The following is a 19,288-nucleotide window of genomic DNA, read 5'->3' on the forward strand; positions in this document are numbered from 1 at the left end:
ACATCCTTAACCCACAAATCTTACATCAAGTCTTGAACGATGAACATGGTAAATGCAGCTATGGTTTGCATCCTCGTGCACTGACGCTCAAAACAAATCCCGACCATTTCAGAATAGTTCACTAGACAAAGTGGTTGTAAACCCTCCTGCGCCACTTTTACCTATACGTAAGCCTAGAATAAGGCTTACCTATAGGTAGTGGAAATATCTCCTAAACATGCGCCGTTTAGGAGATATTTACTTTGCAGTGTGTCGATGGTGTCATCGGAGCATTGTGAAGAAACCTCTGTGCCGTTTCTTCACTCGTATGTGCCGTGACTGATGGCTCCTGCGTGCATGTGCGGGAGTGATGTCACGTGGCTCCGGCCAGTCACAGAGCTGGAGTGTGCGGCCCCGGAAGAAAGAGGGCAGAAGATACATGCGGCCACCAGCGGGGACAGCGCTGGCTTTGATTGCAGTTAAGTGCCACATAATGGGCTAGTATGCAATGCATACTAGCCCATTATGTTTTTACTTTGCAGGGAACGACAGAGGAAGTAAAACCCATCAGGATTTACTTCCTCTAACAAAATAATGAACATGGAAGAGCAGATTCACATATCACATGGCAAACTCATGAAATTCACAATAACATGGTCATGCTGGCTCCATTTCAAAACCACCACTGACTACCAGCAGCTGTGTGACCAACAGGAGCTCCAACAATATCTGGCGGTCTGTCGATGTTAACCTCTATCATCTGCAATACACAACAGAGACCTCAATCCCTGGGCATGATAAGGAGGGGGAATGCAAATGAGGATCAGGGTCCCCACTCCCGCCTATACCTCCCTTCACTCCTTTATCCCCATTCTTATTTTTTCTCTATTCTTAATTCTGGTTTCTCTCTTCTCCTTTTTTATCAGAGCCACCAACATACCTGTATATTTCATACTCTAGCATGGAGGCCCCCCTACCACTACCCTTTTAATTGGTGTACTAATAGCCTTTCTTAGCTCTTAACGTGACGCCCTCTTAAGGTGTCATGGAACTGGTTTAGGTCTGGCCAGGAGCTTCATAATGCAGGGAACTACTAAATGTAGTATACAGTAGGACTAGTTTTGTTCCATGGACAGCAAACACTCTGCATATCTGATGTTATTACAATGATTCTCTCAAGTATCCTGGTCTCTTCCCTCGCCTAATATTGTAGTGGCTGATCTTTGTGATCTGTTACTTTCAAGTATGTTTGAATATCACTGTACACCTGTGTTTTTCCACTATTGTACAAAACACTTTGGATTTTTGTATTTGTATTGTCAATTTCTTAAGTTCAATAAAATCTTCATTTGGGGGGGAGGTTAAAACAAGTAAATATATTATACCTTCCTATCCTATGTATTAGTGCTAAAAGCATATAGATTAGAAATAGTTAAAAGTGGAATTCCAGTCAAATTAAAACTAAGCCTAAATCTACTCCCATCCCCATTCTATTTACCCTGTAAAAGAAAAGAGGTCTATAATTAGCTATTCTGAAGCCGCTCTAGTCCAGTCACATTACCAGCTTCAGTGTAGAGGGGCACCTGACAACAGATGCCCTATAGTAAGTCTACGGGTGACATCATTACCCAGACCTTGCAGTCATTGTTGCATTACCTCTACACTAAAGCCGGCGCTGGGGCCTCAACATGTGACTGGACCGAAGCAGCTTTAGAAAAGATAAGTATAGACATCTTTTCTTTTACAAGGTAGATAAAATAGTCTTAGAAGGGGGGGTGGGAGTAGATTTAGGCTTGGTTTGAATTTGACTGGAATGCCACTTTAATGTTGATTGAGAGTTCTGTTCCGCTTAAACCACTTCCCGCCTGCGCTATAGCCAAAAGACGGTTTGCTGGGAGGCAGTCATATGACGTACTCCCAAGATATCGCTGCCCGCGTGCAGCACGCTTTGTGACCACCTGTCCTGTCCAATGACAGCTGATCAGGATGTAAGCACAAGCCAGTTATCGGCATTCCTTTCCTCACACTTACAGCATGAGGGGAGAAGAGAGCTGATAACCGGCTTGTGTTAAAGGGACATGTACACTGATAATCAGGGCACTGAACATCAGTGCAGTCCCAACAGTGCCCACCAGTACTGCCAACGCCCACCAGTGCCGCCAATCAGTGCCCACCAGTGCCGCCTCATCAGTGCAGCCTTTTCGTGCCCATCAGTGCAGTCTCATCAGCGCACATCAGTGAAGGAGAAAACTTACCTGATTGCAAAATTTTATAACAAACGACAAAACTTTTTTTTCTAAATTTTCGGTCTTTTTTTTTTTTATATTTGTTTAGCAAAAAATAAAAATCCAGTGGTGATTAAAGTGGACCTTCTGTCAATTTTTTAGCTCTATTAAATCTTCTGCCCTAGTTGTTTTAACTTTGAACAGTATAACATTTTTTTTCCGCCAGTAAATATATTATACAGCCTACTTTCTGCTTCTTGTCTGGTCATTAGCCCTAGGCTTACATCAGGCACAACTCTATCACTCTTGTGAGAGTTTGCCAGGAAGGGAGGGGGGACGAGTCATACAAGGGCCAATGAAAGCTGCAGAGCTGGAAGTGTGCCTCTGTGTGTCCATGCAAATCCAGGAAGTGAACTGGCAGTAGCTTCAGCTACCCACAGTTAAAATGGCTGCAGCCAGACTTAGTGGAGGGAGATTTCTGCAGCATATCTGGCAAGTACAAAATCACAATATATATAAAATATGCAAAGTGGTTGGGGGGGAAGCTTCAGAATGGCAAAGATGTTTTTATTACAAATTATGTGAGCGGACTGCAGTTCCTCTTTAAATACCAAATAAAAGCTCTATTTGTGTGAAAAAAAATGATAAAAACTTTGTCTGGATACAGTGTTGCATGACCGTGCAATAGTCATTCAAAGTGTGACAGCTCTGAAAGCTGAAAATGGCCTGGGCAGGAAGAGAGTAAAAGCTCCCAGTAAGCAAGTGGTTAATAACGAAATTGGCGTAAAAACAGACAGCACTAGATTATTTTTCTGGTACAATTATGGCCTGTAGCATTTTCTAAAATAAAGAGCCAGAGATTGCAGCCTCATTGTACACAGAAGCTATATGAGCTAGAATGTGCTTATATTGTTTGAAAAAAATTGTAAACCTATCAATTCCTGGCGATTTGTTAAATGGAAGTATAGATTCCCCCCTCCCCATCTCTATTCTTGTAGGAAGAACAATGCATTTCCAAGTTGGTCATGTGCTAATCTTGAGAGTTTCTTAGAAGCCAAACACTGATGAATAATACCAATGAGGTTGCGATAGTTTAGTCATTTTTTTAAGTTGCATAGTATCCCTATATTAAAAACCCCAAAGCATTTTGTACTTTGGTATTAACATGTAAGCGATTTTAGTTTTATTTTGCTGCGATTTTACTTTCCATTTACATTTTGTTTCCATACGCATAGTGGGAACTTTTTTAAACATGCAAGTAGTAGGTCTACGTTTGTTTCTATGTTTACATTATCAAGGATAAGGCTATCTTAAAGCCCAAAACTTTCATTCAGATGCAAACTGTGCGGTACGGTTTTGACCTGGGGATCCACATGTGGAACATTAGGTAAGCAAGGAAGTCTATACGATAAAATTTTTTTATGGGGGAAAATTTGTGGGGGAAAATGTGCCAGGAACGCGTGAAAGTGTTGTGACATACGTTGGTGGAAGCAAAAGGGTTAAAAGAGGAAACTTCAATAGGAACTGCAAGGTGTTTATTAAGAACTGAAATGGCAGGAACCACTATTGGAATAGACCAGTTCTTTTTAAAACTCCTTCTCCATAAGATAAATCTTAGCAAAAAGCTTAAAGTGAAAACCCTCTCAGAGTTGAGCCAGTCCTCAAAATTGCGCAGCTATCACCCTGGGCAATGTTTTGAGTTTCCTGTAAGAGGTTTGCAGAACGTGCGCTATTCGGCCCTTTTGTCCCAGCCCTCTTGAGCCTGTAATCCACTGCTGCTGAGAGAATCCCCAACGGGTATACTCATGGAACGGAGTGCGGAATGGATGGAGATTTGCATGTCCGGGTACAGGCGCTGACCGTGTTACTGTGGTTCTGGCACTGTAGATAATGCACGTGCTGTGTGAATTTTTGGCGGATAAGGCGAGTGAGAATACATGTGTGACAACTACCTCATCCACCTAAAGCAAAGTCTATATAGGAGGAGAAATCACCCAAATTTAAACTGCTCATGCCAGGGAACATTGAGCGAGACAAAATGGCAGGGGTTACCACAAAGTGAATAACTTCCAATTCCTCTGTCTGTAAAACAGCACAGTGTGTTACGCACTGCTAATAGTGTTATTAAAAGTCAGGACCCAGTGCCAACATACAAGGAAAACCCTACCTTATTCATGATGCTGGGCCCAAGGGGGACTCCATGGTCTGGGAACCATAGAAATGGACCACATCCCTGGACCTGTATCGTACCATGCAGCTAACTACACACATTGTACTTTTGCCAATGTGATCACCTAATGCAGGATCCAGTGCCCAAAGCTAACATTACAGGCACAGTATAAAAGTCCACATGCAGCGCTGATATAACCACTTTGGCTCTCACCCCTGTTTACCCCCTTATGGACCAGACCATATTTCACATTTCTGCTATGTGTCTGTTTAAAACTTTGTAATTACTTATTACTTATGATAAAGAACTGATACATATATCTTTTCTTGGGGGGGGGGGGGGGGAGACAAACGGGGCTCTCATGAATCTAAAGTCCTGAGAATTTCTTAAATGTATTTGCATGTGTTCAAAACATACATTTTATTCCGCTGCTTGTTCTATTTACTGCAACATTAAAAATACATTTTTGGTACAAAGCATGTTAGTTATTTACAAAAGAAATAATGTTTTTGGGTTTTTTTGCATACATTTCATTTTTCTCATAATGCATTAGTAATTTATAGTTCTTACTGGATTTAAAATAAAACAGATATACCCTAAACCACGTATTTTTAATAGTAAATTACTAAAGATAACAATTTATATATGTGCTTTATAAAAAAAAAAAAAAAGCTTCCAGCAAATCATTTAAACTAGAAACATAGAACAGGAGATGAAACTGTTAAATAGTGATTATACTGTACAGATTCAAATCAAAAGGGTTATGTAGTTAAAAGAAAAAAAAGACCATGTCCTGTGCACACAATAAAATAAACTTTCCTCTGTCAGCTGCAGCTCTCTCTTACAAATCTGTCTGACAGGGAATGCAAGAGATAAGATAGCTACTATGTTGTTTGTTGTTGTTTTGGCTTAAAATGTTACATTGAATTCTCACTGAGATTGTCAGAGTGATCATTCAGTGAGGAAGGCTTCTGACTAGCTCCCAGTCATAGGATCTCATGGGCTGTGCCCAGTAGCTGAGCAGAAGGAGATAAGAAAAGATAAGTACAAGACAAGTCTTGTGTACAGAGGAGGGGGTTTTATGGCCGTTAAGACACCCAAGGTTGGCAACTGGATAATGAGTAACAGTCTATCAATTGAAAAGGGAGAGATGAAATCCCTGCACCAATTCAGTGTGTAAGGACAGCACACCACACCACACTTAATGGGTAGCCGTATAATGTGGCAGCACGTCGGAAGGGCTTGCGTCAACCACCACTCTTGACACCAAAAGTCAGCTTCATTGGCCAGGTTTGCTCATACACTTTCTTATTGTCATGGAGATATTGGCAGTAAAACAATAAAGTAGCACATAATGAAGCCCGTAAAAGATGGTGAAGCAATTTATTAAAGTTGTACTTACATCAACATGGATAAAACGAGCATAAGATTAAATAGTTCATCAACTGCCACGGCACCCAGCATGCTTGTGTCTCCAGGGCCCTGTGAGAAAGTGTATGAGCGAACCTGGTCATTGGAACTTCTAGCTGACTTTTGGTATCAAGAGTGGTGGTTGACGCAAGCCCTTCCCACGTGCTGCCACATTATACGGCTACCCATTAAGTGATTGGAGTTGGAAGTGTTGCCCAGAGTCTTACAAAGTCGGCAGGGTTATAGGAGTCTGCCCTAAGTGCAGCCAGAGCAAGTTTTTTATATAATAAGAAAGCTGTGCTAAAAGAGATAGAAGTCCAAAAGGTTATGAACATCCAATGGAAGCACTTAAAATCTTGCAAACACCATGGTGTACACACATAAACAAGGTGAAGTGCCTGTAATGAGCCCCTTGCTCGTTCGGTTCCACTCTCCTGACACTCCTCTGCAGCTATTGAATCAGATTGCAACGTCTGATGGTTCGGTCATCCAATGGTCCGGGATTAGAACCACAGCTCTGTGCCGTTCTAGTCCAGTTGTGATAGCTCAGAACAAACACCAGGCAGGCTGTATGTAAGTTCAAACAGGAATCTCACTTTATTGCAAAATACAGGCTTTTATACACTAAAAGTGGAGGTGCAGACTTCCTGCTCATATTACTCTAACAATACAGCTGTAACCTAATTAACCTAATTAACATGAGCTAATTAACTAATCCCTTTAGACAGCCTAGATGACTCAGACATGACTTTCAGGCCAGACTGGCCGTCTTGTAGTTCAGAAAATCCAATCAACATTATCACAATCAACATAGACTCTTCTTCACACAATAGCAAAGTTAATTAACACAAATAACAATGGGGATCTAATGACTCTTAGATTCCATAGTAGACTTATTTACAATACACTTTTTAGCAGACAATAGACAGACAGGTGTTGGAATTTACATCAGCATCTCCTAACAGTATCTGTCCCAGCATTATGAATCAGCCACTATTCCAATATGGCAAATCCAGGGTCCCCAGAGTCTGTGTGTCCTGGGGGACCAGGACCCGAATCCACAGTAATACCACCTCAAGGGTCCCCAGGCATACAGCTCACAAAAAGCACCGTTCCCCCAAATGCAAGGGCCCCCGATCGATCATCAAGAGGCTAGCATACAGTCCCCTCCAAAAGTCTCTTTCCCGGCTAGGTCTGTCACAGTGCCCGACCACCGTAACTGTAGATTAGGCTTACCAGACAGCAAGCATTAAAGGCGGATGGCTTTCAACCCAGCCGGGGCCTTTAAGTTTTGCAGATGATCACGATAGGGCTGGTGATTTGGATGGTTGAAATCCCTCACTTACTCCGGATAAGGTATCCATTCCCTCAGTATATAACCCAAAAGAGAAAAGAACTGGCCATAGTGTAATATATCCAAGGTAACTTTAATAAAACGTGGTAATGCACTTACAGTTAAGAAGTAGTAGTAGTATCGCATATGTAAAATAATATGAGGAGGAGGATAAGGATCAAAGGATTAAAAAAAAGAAAAAGTACAACAGAGACCTATCAGACTATCATGGTAAAATTGTTTTTGATTGGCAGAAAAAACTCCTAGAAGAGCTGGCCAAGCAAAATAGCAATGAGATGGAAATTTCCACAACAACGGGAGTCACTAATCACAGTGGAGGCTTACCTGGTACAGTACCTACCGTTCCTAACCCAAATAGGCGTGGTATGTCCTACGTCAAACCGCAAAGGAATGTGGGGAACGATTATCCCTACCAGTCGCCTCGCAGGGGTAATGGTGGCACTAGGGGAGGGTCCTTTCGAGGACAACCACGATCAACCGGTCCCCCCAGATCCACACAACCCTTTCATTATGACCCCAGATTTTATCAACAAGGCCCTGTACCTAACACCAGGGCACCCCCCCCCCCCCCCGGGGAAAAGGCTGGGGGCGCCAATATAACCAACGAGGTAGAGGATACAATGTAGATCATCAGGATGTTTGGAAAGCTAGATCTAATGGATATCTTGATTATCAATCACCAGGATCGGGATATCTGGGGGTTGAGTCTGAATGGGAGGTTACTATCCCTACTTCTAACCAATTTTTTCCCCTTGCAGATAGGGATGGCCCTGAAGGGAACTTTGCTTTGGATCACCCTCAACCCTATCATTCTAATGGAGGCAACACTCCCACCTTACCCTATCAGGCCCCCAATGGGCTCATTCCCCCCTAGAGGAGCCTCTGCTCCCACGGACCAAACTAGCTGGGGTTTTCACAAACCAGGCCAGGGTATCAAAAGACAAGGAGAAAGAGGAGAGGGACCAGAGGGGGGAGGCGGGTACGAGCCACTCAAACGACCAAAAATATAGCAGGCACGGGGATTTTCAATCTTAGCCCTGAAGTGTTAACTGACCCTGATATAGCCATCCTTGATAAAGGCCTTAAATTTGTTCCACCCACTAGACTAGATAAATTTCAAACTTATATGGATATCCATAAATTTGTTAGGAAATTAAGCATTAAAAGACACATGATCAACCATCGCATTAGGGAAAATGTGGTGAGGGAAGTCGAATTTGTTCATTCAGGGCTATCTAACGCCTCCTTATTTAACACTCCGCAACACTGGCACCCACATTACGTGTTTTTAGAGACATTATGCATAGGGACCTGGATCTTTTAGAAGTTAAGAAAGCCAGATTAAATAAGACCCTACAAGAAGGCCTTAAATTCCCTCTGTAAAAATAGGGAATTGGTGATTAGGCCAGCTGACAAGGGGGGAGGGATTGTCGTTTTAGATCGACAAGACTATATGAAAGAAATGCATAGGATTTTAAATGACGATATCACTTACACATTGCTCCCTTCCGAACCCAAGGTCAAATATTTGAAAGAATTAGAGGGGATTGTGGCTAGGGGCTGTCGGATGGGGATTCTTACTAAAAAAAGAGGGCCTCTATTTGGTACCCACAGCCCCACGTACACCTACCATCTATTACTTACCAAAAATACACAAATGTCTTGTCTGCCCCCCGAGACGCCCCATTGTTAGTGGCATTGATTCACTGACATCCCGGGTGGGCAGATACATAGACTTCTTTTTACAACCCCTTGTGCAGAGGTTGTCCTCATATCAAAGACTCCAGACATGTTATCCAATCACTCTCCAGAGTCCAGTTCAAAACTGGGATGTGGTTAGTCACTGCAGGTGTGACGTCTTTATATACCACAATTCCACATGAGCTGGGCTTTGAGGCAGTTAAATACTTTTTAGATAGGGATTCTGGCCTTGCTCATGATCAGGTGTTGTTTTTGACGGACTTGCTAAGGTATGCCGCCTCCCATAATTACTTTTGGTTCGACAATAGTTTTTATAGACAAGATATGGGATTGGCTATGGGGGCTAAGTATGCCCCTAGCCTGGCAAATCATTTTATGGGAAAATGGGAGGAGGATGTCATCTATGCCCGGGACACACCTCAGGTGGTCCTGTGGGCTAGGTACATAGATGACATCCTCCTCCTATGGGATGGGGAATATCTTGCTTTGCAGGAGTTTCTATCCTCCCTTAATACCAACCAAAGAGGTATAAGTTTGAAATACGAGACCAGCCAAACTACAATTAATTTTTTAGATTTAAAAATTTCTGCTAGTGGAGAAAGGTTGATCACATCCACTTTTTTCAAGGAGACCAATAGAAACTATTTCATACCCGTGGACAGTTGTCACCATCATCCTTGGCTGGAATCGGTTCCTAAGAGGCAATATCTTCGGCTTAAAAGGACCTGTTCCAACCAAACTGATTTTTTAGTGCAGGCAGAGGTCCTCACTGATAGATTTTTGCAAAAGGGGTATTCAAAGGAATCCCTACAAAAAACGTTAGACACCATCAAGGAAGTCAATAGGGATGACTTGTTGGTAGATAAAGGCCCACGTGCCAATGAGGAATTTTCCTCTGGTGTCCCCTTTGTGACGGCTTACTCTTTGCAGCATAATACCAGTAAGAGTTTAGTCTATAAGCACTGGAATGTTGCCAGTAGTGATATGGTTCTCAATAAAGTTTTACCAGAGAAACCTTGTGTCATTTTTACAGGGGCACTGTCCTTGAGAAATCGGTTAGCCCCAAACATTCTGAATCCACCAATCCCAAGGCCCAGCTTTTTTAATCAATTAACTGGGTTCTATCAGTGTAAAAGATGTAGAGCTTGTTCTTTGAGTGCTTGCCCCCATAGATGGACAACGTTTATCTCCACCAGCACACAAGAGTCACATGTGATTAAACCATTCATTACTTGCGCTACAGAGGGTGTTGTGTACATGTTGCAGTGCCCGTGTGGCCTGCAATATGTGGGCAGGACTAAGGACCCTTTCAGGTCCACCTTAATGAACACATTACCAACATTAAAACCGGATTTAAAAATCACTCAGTGTCAAAGCATTACTTATTGGTACATGACAAGGACCCCTCCATCTTTTTGGGCATTGACAAGTTTTGGCCCCATTGGAGGGGGAGATCATTGGTTAGGGGGATATCCTAGTTGGAGATGATTTGGATCCATAGATTGAGAACCTATGCACCTTACGGGCTGAATATAGACACTGACGTTAATGCTTTTATTGATAATTCCTGATTATTATGTGTTGTATTTTGATTTTATGAGTTTGTATGTGAACTCGCTCTGAAACACCAGGGGAGGACATTAAATTAGGGCCTATCTAAATTTTAATTCTGTTTCTTCTAGTAATTTTTCTTCTTTTCTTTTTTTTCTTTTTAAATTTTCCTTTTTTTTTTTTTTGACTCACATAGAATTTGTGGCATACATGACACTATGGGGTCATAACGTATTACATATTCGTATTTGTGGATATTTATCCTCTTTTTACATGCGATTCACTTCATTGTAAATTTATACACTGTATTCACATACCTTATTCATATTATATTTATATCAATATATATTAATTTATATACATTTTTTTTCACTATGTTGATTTTTAATTATTATATTTTTCCCATTTGGGATTATTATCTATGTTATATTCACTATTCCTTTTAATTTTACACTTTTTTATTAGGGCTTATTAATTATATTTTTGCCTTAATATCACTCGTTAGCATCACATTAACATATTATCACATTCATCATTTGATCGATTTTTTCTTAACCAAAATATACTGAATGGTGGGGCAATCTAATTTAACAACTTCTTCTTTTTCCCTTTCTTTTATTCTATTTTTATGTAAACGTTATAGCCTTCTATACGTTTTTTAATTAATGGTCTTACATAACTAATTAAATGAGGAACATTTTTTGAGTATTAAACTTGCCGATAATGACCTCTATAGGAACGTTGTGGATGTTAGTTCCCCCATTCTACGAGTAAGGGCTATTTGCCCATATCTAATATGGCGTCCTTGCACTTGTGACTCAGAGTGAGGCTTGGTCTCCTATTTAAGGTGGTGAGTCACTACGCTGCCCGTCCCCACTGAGGACGTCCGATTGATGACGAAACGCGTCTGGAGAGGCACGTAGTGATGCTACCACGCGATCTGGAGAGGACGACGGGCTATGTTCTGTGCTTTTGTTTATGCCGGCCGGCTTTTTACATATGCGATACTACTACTTCTTAACTGTAAGTGCATTACCACATTTTATTAAAGTTACCTTGGATATATTACACTATGGCCAGTTCTTTTCTCTTTTGGGTTATATACTGAGGGAATAGATACCTTAGCCGGAGTAAGTGAGGGATTTCAACCATCCAAATCACCATCCCTATCGTGATCATCTGCAAAACTTAAAGGCCCCGGCTGGATTGAAAGCCATCCACCTTTAATGCTCGCTGTCTGGTAAGCCTAATCTACAGCTACGGTGGTCGGGCACTTCACCTTGTTTATGTGTGCACACCATGGTGTTTGCAAGATTTTAAGTGCTTCCATTGGATGTTCATAACCTTTTGGACTTACCGTATCTATCAGCATATAACACGCACTTGTTTCCCCTTAAAACGAGGGGAAAATCGTCGGTGCATGTTATACGCTGATCCCCGCTAATTTTGATCGATCGGGGCAATTGCTGCCGACATACACATAGCGTGTAGATTTAAAAATGGCACCGGGCGCAGGGACTCGGCGGAGCTGAACGAGCGCCACCGAGATCACAGTGACTGGGCGGAGCCGAGATACACATAGCCGAGTGTACTCGGGTCTTCTCGGCGCCGCTCACAGTCACGCCCAATCCCGCCATTGGACCTGTGTTATGTCCATCATAGGGCGTGACTGAGCGGCGCCGAGGCACCATATTTAAATCTGTAATGGACACTGGGGGCAAGGCTGAAATAACAAGGCTGCACTGACCACTGGGGCAAAGCTGCACTGACAAGGCTGCACTGGGGCAAAGCTGCACTGACAAGGCTGCACTGGGGCAAAGCTGCACTTGGGGCAAAGCTGCACTGACAAGGCTGCACTGGGGCAAAGCTGCACTGACAAGGCTGCACTGGGGCAACGCTGCACTGACAAGGCTGCACTGGGGCAACGCTGCACTGACAAGGCTGCACTGGGGCAACGCTGCACTGACAAGGCTGCACTGGGGCAACGCTGCACTGACAAAGCTGCACTGACAAAGCTGCAATGGACACTGGGGCAAGGCTGCACTGACACTGAAAAGGCTGCAATGACACTGACAAGGCTGCAGATGGACACTGATAACGGTGCATTGATGGGCATTATACGGTACTTCTATCTCTTTTAGCGCAGCTTTCTTATTATATTTTGGACTTTTTGTGTTATCGCACTGCATGCTCCTGCTTTTTTTATTGGTGCATTCAATGACACATTTTTTCAGCGTAGTTTTTTCTTTTACGAGCAAGTTTTTTGCCAGTGTCCAAAAACCTGAAGGTAGACTGCATATAATCTATAATTGCAAGTCCGGTGTCCTTACTAAGGATGGGCGAACGATTCTGGCCGAGCATGAGTTCGGGCCAAACACTGGCTGTTCGGAAGTTCTCAGAACAACCGAATTAAAAGGTCGTTCGACCGTTTGTTCGGCAAGCCGAACGACCACAATGCACTGCGCCAATCATGGCTCATTGCTCTTAATCTCGCACCACACTATAAAAGTATTCTTTTTATAACGGCCATTTGTAGTTTGATAGTGGTGTGGAGAGAGATAGAACAGGGCTCTGTTGAGTGCTATTAGACAGTTAGTTTGCTATTCTGATTCTATTGTCAGTGTAGAATATCAGTTTAGTGTGCATCTAGGGATAGTTCAGTGTGACAGTAGTGCGACTACCATTCATCTTTACATTAGTGTGAATGTAAGGATAGCTCAGTCAGTGTGAGTGTAGTGACCGTTTAACACAGTTTTTCTGGGAGTTACTACAAGTTTAACACCATATAGTTCTGTGCGTTATTGCAATATTATAGTATAATATTATAATATACAATAGTATAGTATCTGTGGAGTGTGTCTGTGTCATGAATACTCAAATTAAGAGATTTTTTGCTGCTGGAGATTTTGTTACTGATCATAGAACGCGTCTGTCCATAGACTCCGTGGACCGTCTGACTTATCAAAATGAATCAGTCCTGGATTACCAGCAGCTATGAAGCCCCTGATGCTGATGTTGCCGATTAAGTGTTTTTGGGATGTGGAATCTCTGCAGGACTTCTAGGCTGCCCAGTGTTGTGGGTGTTGATTTTATCTGGAAGAATGTTTTTGGTGTAGGTTTCATGGGTACAATTACCATCCAAAGACCAATTTTCGGCACCTGTTTGGTGCATATCATTACAATTTTTGACAGCAAGGCCAATTCTTGCTTTCGTCAAGAGTACCTCTATGGGGTTACGGTGTGAAGGCGCCACCGACAACCAAAGAACAGTCTTTTTGTACCTGTTACAGAACTAGAAATACAAAATCTGTGGTAGGGACACCAGAATTTATCCAAAAAATCTCTAATCTTATTCCCCGTGCACTACATTGTGGCCTCATCATACAGACTGGATCCCCAAGCCATTGCTTACAAAATAAAGAAAGCTTGCAGGAAACATTTCATTTTTTTGGGCTTTATAAATGCAATTATTGCTGCAGCAACTTTTATACACAGTACAGATGTGCACTTTACAAGTGGACTAAGGAGACCCCCAAGGCACTATATTGAAAGGAATTTTTCATTTTTAAAATTTCACTTTATTTTTTGAAAGGTGTTTATGTTAGTTTTCACAACAGAAGATACAAAGAAAATGGAATCACATTACAGGCACGTAAGGTACTTATGGGCATACCATTATACTTTCACTTTAAGCATCAATAAATCATTGCTCATTTAAAAATTAAGTTTTTTACAAACTTTTTTTTCATTGATACATGTCCCCCAAGAAAGTACCCCGACCCCAATAACCCTTATATGCCAAATTACTTGCATATAAGCCTTCAAAATGGGCACTTCTGATTTTTCACCTTTCGGGTCCCATAGACTTCAATGGGGTTCGTTATTCGTTTTCAAACTTTCCCGTAGGGTTGCACCGATACTAGTATCGGTGCCGATACCGAGTATTAGCAAATGTATCAATAAATGCACCAATACCTGAAACCGATACTTTCAGGTTCGGTTCTTTGAGCTGTCAGAGGGTCTCCCCTGTTAACAGCTGAAGTGTTAAAGAAGTCCAGTCATTGGAGCTGTTAAAAAAAAAAAAAGAAGCAGCCGGCAATATTTATTAACAACATTGCTTAGCCGCTGAAATACTAAACTAAACAGAAACATTTGTATTAGTGAGGACAGACTAAACCCCAAGGTCTGGAATGTTCCAAACCCAGATGGACGCAAAGGATATCCCCCAACTTGAAGTGTGGCTGCCTTGTTATTGCACAGAAGGTTTGGAACCAGACTTAGCCAGCTTGGTCTAAGGCTTGCAACAGAATTGTGTTTCTGTTGTAGACTTGGAAGATGAGGCCTGTGAAGGTCAAAAGGAACCCTTCCTCTGAGTAGCAACTTAGAATTGTGTTTACTAGACAACAGGGTGCTTATACCACAATTACTTTTTTGCTAAAGGAGTAAAATTTCTCACCAAAGAGCGGTCATCCTGCAAAGGGAATTCTCTCAAGCTGCATTTTGCACACCGGTTATGGCAACTAGTATTTTAGCCACAAGACACTGCACCAATAGGAGACCCACTCCAGACATCTGATGCAAGGAGTCAGCCAGTCCAACACCTCAGAGAAGTTGGCAGAAGTTCCAGTTGCTGAAGCAGATCAGCCTTGGTAGAAATGGATCCCAATTCCTGGGACATGTATTTTATCCAGACCTTAAAATACAAAGGGCTGTGGGCGCAATGTTTTCGTGACATTGTCATGGGGAGTGTTTTAATGCAATGCTTGTTTGTACACCTTGCTGTATTAATATACAGGATTTATATAGTGCCAACAGTTTGTGCAGCGTTTTGCAATATAAAAGGAGATAGTACAATTACAATACAATAAAATACAAGAGGGCCCTGCTCATAAAATCTTACAATCAAATTGGGTGTGGCAAGTGGTACAAAAGGTTATAAAACTGTCTGGGGTGAGCTGATGAAAGTGATAAAAGTTCAGTTAATTGGAGGTGTGATAGGCTTCCCTGAAGACATGAGTTTTCAGGTATTGTCTAAAAGGTGGCCAGAGTAGGAGATAGCTGGACAGATTGAGGTAGATAGTTCCAGAGGATGGTAGAGGCTCTGAAAATGTTCTGGGGACGAGCATGGAAGGAAGAGACGAGAGAGTAGGAGGTCTTGGGAGGAGCAGAGAAGATGATTTGGATGGTATTGGACAATAAGATTAGTGATGTAGAACCGGAGAAGAGTTGTGGATGGCTTTGCATGTTGTTTGTATTTTCAATTTTGCTGGGCAATAATCAGAAGCCAGTGCAGGGATTGGCAGAAAGGGGTGGGAGGCACTGAGCGGTTGGTATAGTAGATGAACCTGGCAGTCGCATTCATGATAGAAAAGGGAGAGGCAATAGTCAAGGTGAGCGTGGGACTTTTGGCCGGATGTGATCGAGGCAGCACGCGTTCCTCTGCAGCTTCGTCTCCCTGTCATCATCCGACTCACTGGAGTGACTACAATTCCTCCTCGACCATACCGCAGTGTAGGCGAAGGTGCCCTGAACGTAGCGATGCCTTCTTCAACCTCTAAGAAGGCTGCTAAGGCACATACGGACCCCCGGAATACCCGCTCCATTAAAGACGCTGGGAGAAGCCCCGCCATCTTGTCTTCCTCGCTGAAGGAGCAGAGCGCCAAAGTAGCGGCGGGTAAGATGCCACAGACACAGGGGACAGCTGCTTTCAGTTTGGAGGGGGACTTGGTCCTAGCGGTGGATACTGCGGCAATTACAGGGCCTATCCTGGAAGCGATTAGTGCCAGTAAAGCGGAGCTGATGGGGCGGATAGATCATTTATCCTCAGAATGCACACTAATAAGGCACGATCTAGACAAGATCCGGGGCAGGCTGACCACGGTGGAGACCAGGGTTTCGGACGTGGAGGATGTTTCCCATACCCATGAAGCCCGCATAACAGAACTCCGGGAACAGGTTCAAGCCTTACAATGCAGAGCAGATGACGCGGAGGACCGACAAAGAAGGAATAATGTCTGGGTGGTGGGCCTGCCGGAGGGGGCTGAGGGTGACAAACCCACACAATTTGCTGAGCTCCTGTTTAAGAAACTACTGTCTTTACAAGATCTCCCACCTACATATGTGGTAGAGGGAGCGCACAGGGTGCCCACTGGCAGCAGACCTCCAGGTGCCTTCCCGCGACCTTTCCTAGTCCGCTTTCTAAACTACCGGGACACGATTCTGACACAAGCCAGGAAAATCCAAGACCTGCGCCATGAAAACGCACGAATAATGCTATTTCCTGACTTTTCAGCTGCAACGCAATATAAACGAAGATCCTTTAATGAGGATGCTTTACCCCAGCAAACTCAGAATCCAATACAAGGGGTCTGCAAAATTTTTTGAAAACCCGGAGGAAGCTTGCGAATGGATGGACAAGGAGTTCTAACAGCGCGTCAGCTTCAGGGTCTATGCCTGGGAAGGTGATTACTTTTCTATAATCTGCCATTAATTTCTTCTTTCACATTGACTCCTCTCGCTTTTATTCCTCTCATACTGGTACAAAATGGCGTCATGAACAGAGACAATTGCTAGGCACATGAGTGCTGAAGAATATTTTGTAAACGTCCAGGATACTATTCGGACTTATGAAGTACTCATTTTTTCTCCTTTGCAATGGGGGGGGGGGGGTCAGAAAAGACCAGGGATTTTGTCAGCAGATAGGAACACTGTGAGCTATGCCCTCATGTTTCTTTTATATCCTAAAAGGTCACCTTAAGTAACAAGGCTCCAAGTTTTTGTTGTTTGGAGCTAATTGAGAGGATATGGAATCATCAACGGAAATGCCGGACTTTCGATCACGGCGGCGGGATTTCAACACAAGTTTCTTGTTCTTATGTTTAGGGACTAAGCTGTATGCTGGACTGAAAAGTTTTGTTTTTGGCATAATGGCAGGGGTGGGTTTATTTTTTTCTAGAGTCACAGCTCAATTTAAGGTAATAAGAGTAATCGTGGTTTATGCACCTTTTGGATTGCAAAGTATTATTGCTGGGAAAGTCCTAATGAAACTTTCATCATGGTGGGATATGATTAGCAAGACAGACAAGTATGACGGTGAAGTCAAAATAGTGTCTTGGAACGTTGAGGTCTTAACCACAGGCTTAAAAGGACCTCAGTGTTCCAATATCTTAGGCAACACAAGCCACATGTCGTCCTCCTGCAGGAGACACACTTAGATGGCGGCAGGATCCTCTCTTTATGAAAACCGTGGATTCAAAGAGCTATACACTCGACTTATTCCACGTTTGCGAGGGGGGTGTCTATCCTAATCAACAAGTCCATCCCTTGCACGATTCATCAGGTGCTCTCAGATCGGGGGGGGTCGATATGTGGCAGTTGTAATGGATATTTGCTTTAAGAAAATTGTGGTGGTAAACGTTTATGTACCCCCCCCCCCCCTTCCAGAGCCAAATTCTATATGATTTAATAACCAGGTTGGCACCATTATCCCATCTTCCTCTGGTGGTGATGGGGGATTTCAATGCCGTACTAGAGGTGGCGCTGGACTCCTCCAATCCGAACAGAGGGGAATCAGCTGGTCTGTTGAGCTGGGTGTCGGTGACAGGATTTAGGGAACTGTGGCGATGGAAACGCCCCATGGACAGGTGTTACTCTCATGTATCTCAGGCTCATGGATCCGCAGCTAGGATAGATTTGGCCTTTGGGAATTACCTTATTTTACCATTTGTGACAGACATAGATTACTTGGCCGGGGGTTTAACTGACCACAACCCACTTTCTCTTACTCTGTCTTTTGTGTCGGGATTGAGAGGGGGAGGATGGAGACTTTCCCCTAGTTGGCTGCAGCACGATCGGGTTGCTGCTCAGCTGGAGGAAGCTATGAATACATATTGGTCATCCAATCCCGATACGGCGGATCCCCCGATAGTATGGGATGCCTTAAAGGCAGCTACTAGAGGGGAATGTATTTCAGCCATTAAAAATGCAAGAGTACATGATAATGAGGAAAATGAGAACTTGCAGCGGCAGGAGAAGGAATGTTCTGAAGCATATGCTAAATCTCCTACAGGGATATTATATGAATCACTATTAGAGGCGCGCCGCTCCCTGTCCTTACATATCACGGGCCAGGCCCGCTCTGAAATCACTAGAAGGGCTCACTCAGTGTTTGCAGAGGGGGATAAGAACGGGAAGCTCTTAGCGATGCTGGTTGCGGATTATCATCCCATCACTAATATTCCGGTAATTAAGAAAACGGGGGGAGATCTGATTAGTGATCCCAAACTGATCATGCAAGAATTTGTTAATTTCTTTTCTTCCCTTTATGCCCCTATCCCATCATATGATGAATCGGACTTGGACTCCCTCTTACTGGATCTACCGATTCCGAAGTGGTCGGAGAATGATTCCAGTATTTTGGAGGCTAAAATCACAGTAAAGGAAATAAACAGGCGATTTTTGCCTTTCCTCCCGCACAAGGCCCCCGGGCCAGATGGTCTGCCTGCGGATTTCTACAAAATAAATGTTGAGACTCTAGCCCCCCGGATTAATTTACTACTAGACTATTGCCATGAACATGCCACCCTACCAGACTCCATGTTAGAGGCCTATATGGTCCTTATATTGAAACCAGGAAAAGATCCCCTAGAATGTGCATCATACCGACCCATAGCCCTGTTAAACATGGATCTAAAAATTTTAACCAAAATACTGGCAATTAGATTGGCTAATGTTATACCATCTATAGTCAATATCGATCAGACGGGCTTTATGCCGGGCAAGTCAACTGACACCAATCTAAGGAGACTGTTCACCCACTTGCAAATTCAGTCAGAATACTCAAAAACCAGAATAGTAGTCTCCATAGACTTTGAGAAAGCATTTGATTCTGTGGACTGG

At 43.0% G+C, this 19,288-nt stretch overlaps 1 protein-coding gene across 4 annotated transcripts in view; it reads right to left on the minus strand.

Annotated features, from left to right (window-relative positions):
* XRCC6 (X-ray repair cross complementing 6) overlaps positions 1–19,288 on the minus strand; it is a 302,212-nt gene that overhangs the window by 122,108 nt on the left and 160,816 nt on the right. The window lies entirely within an intron of this gene.

This window comes from Aquarana catesbeiana, linkage group LG07, assembly GCF_042186555.1.
Source record: "Aquarana catesbeiana isolate 2022-GZ linkage group LG07, ASM4218655v1, whole genome shotgun sequence".
NCBI classification, from domain to species: Eukaryota; Metazoa; Chordata; class Amphibia; order Anura; family Ranidae; genus Aquarana; species Aquarana catesbeiana.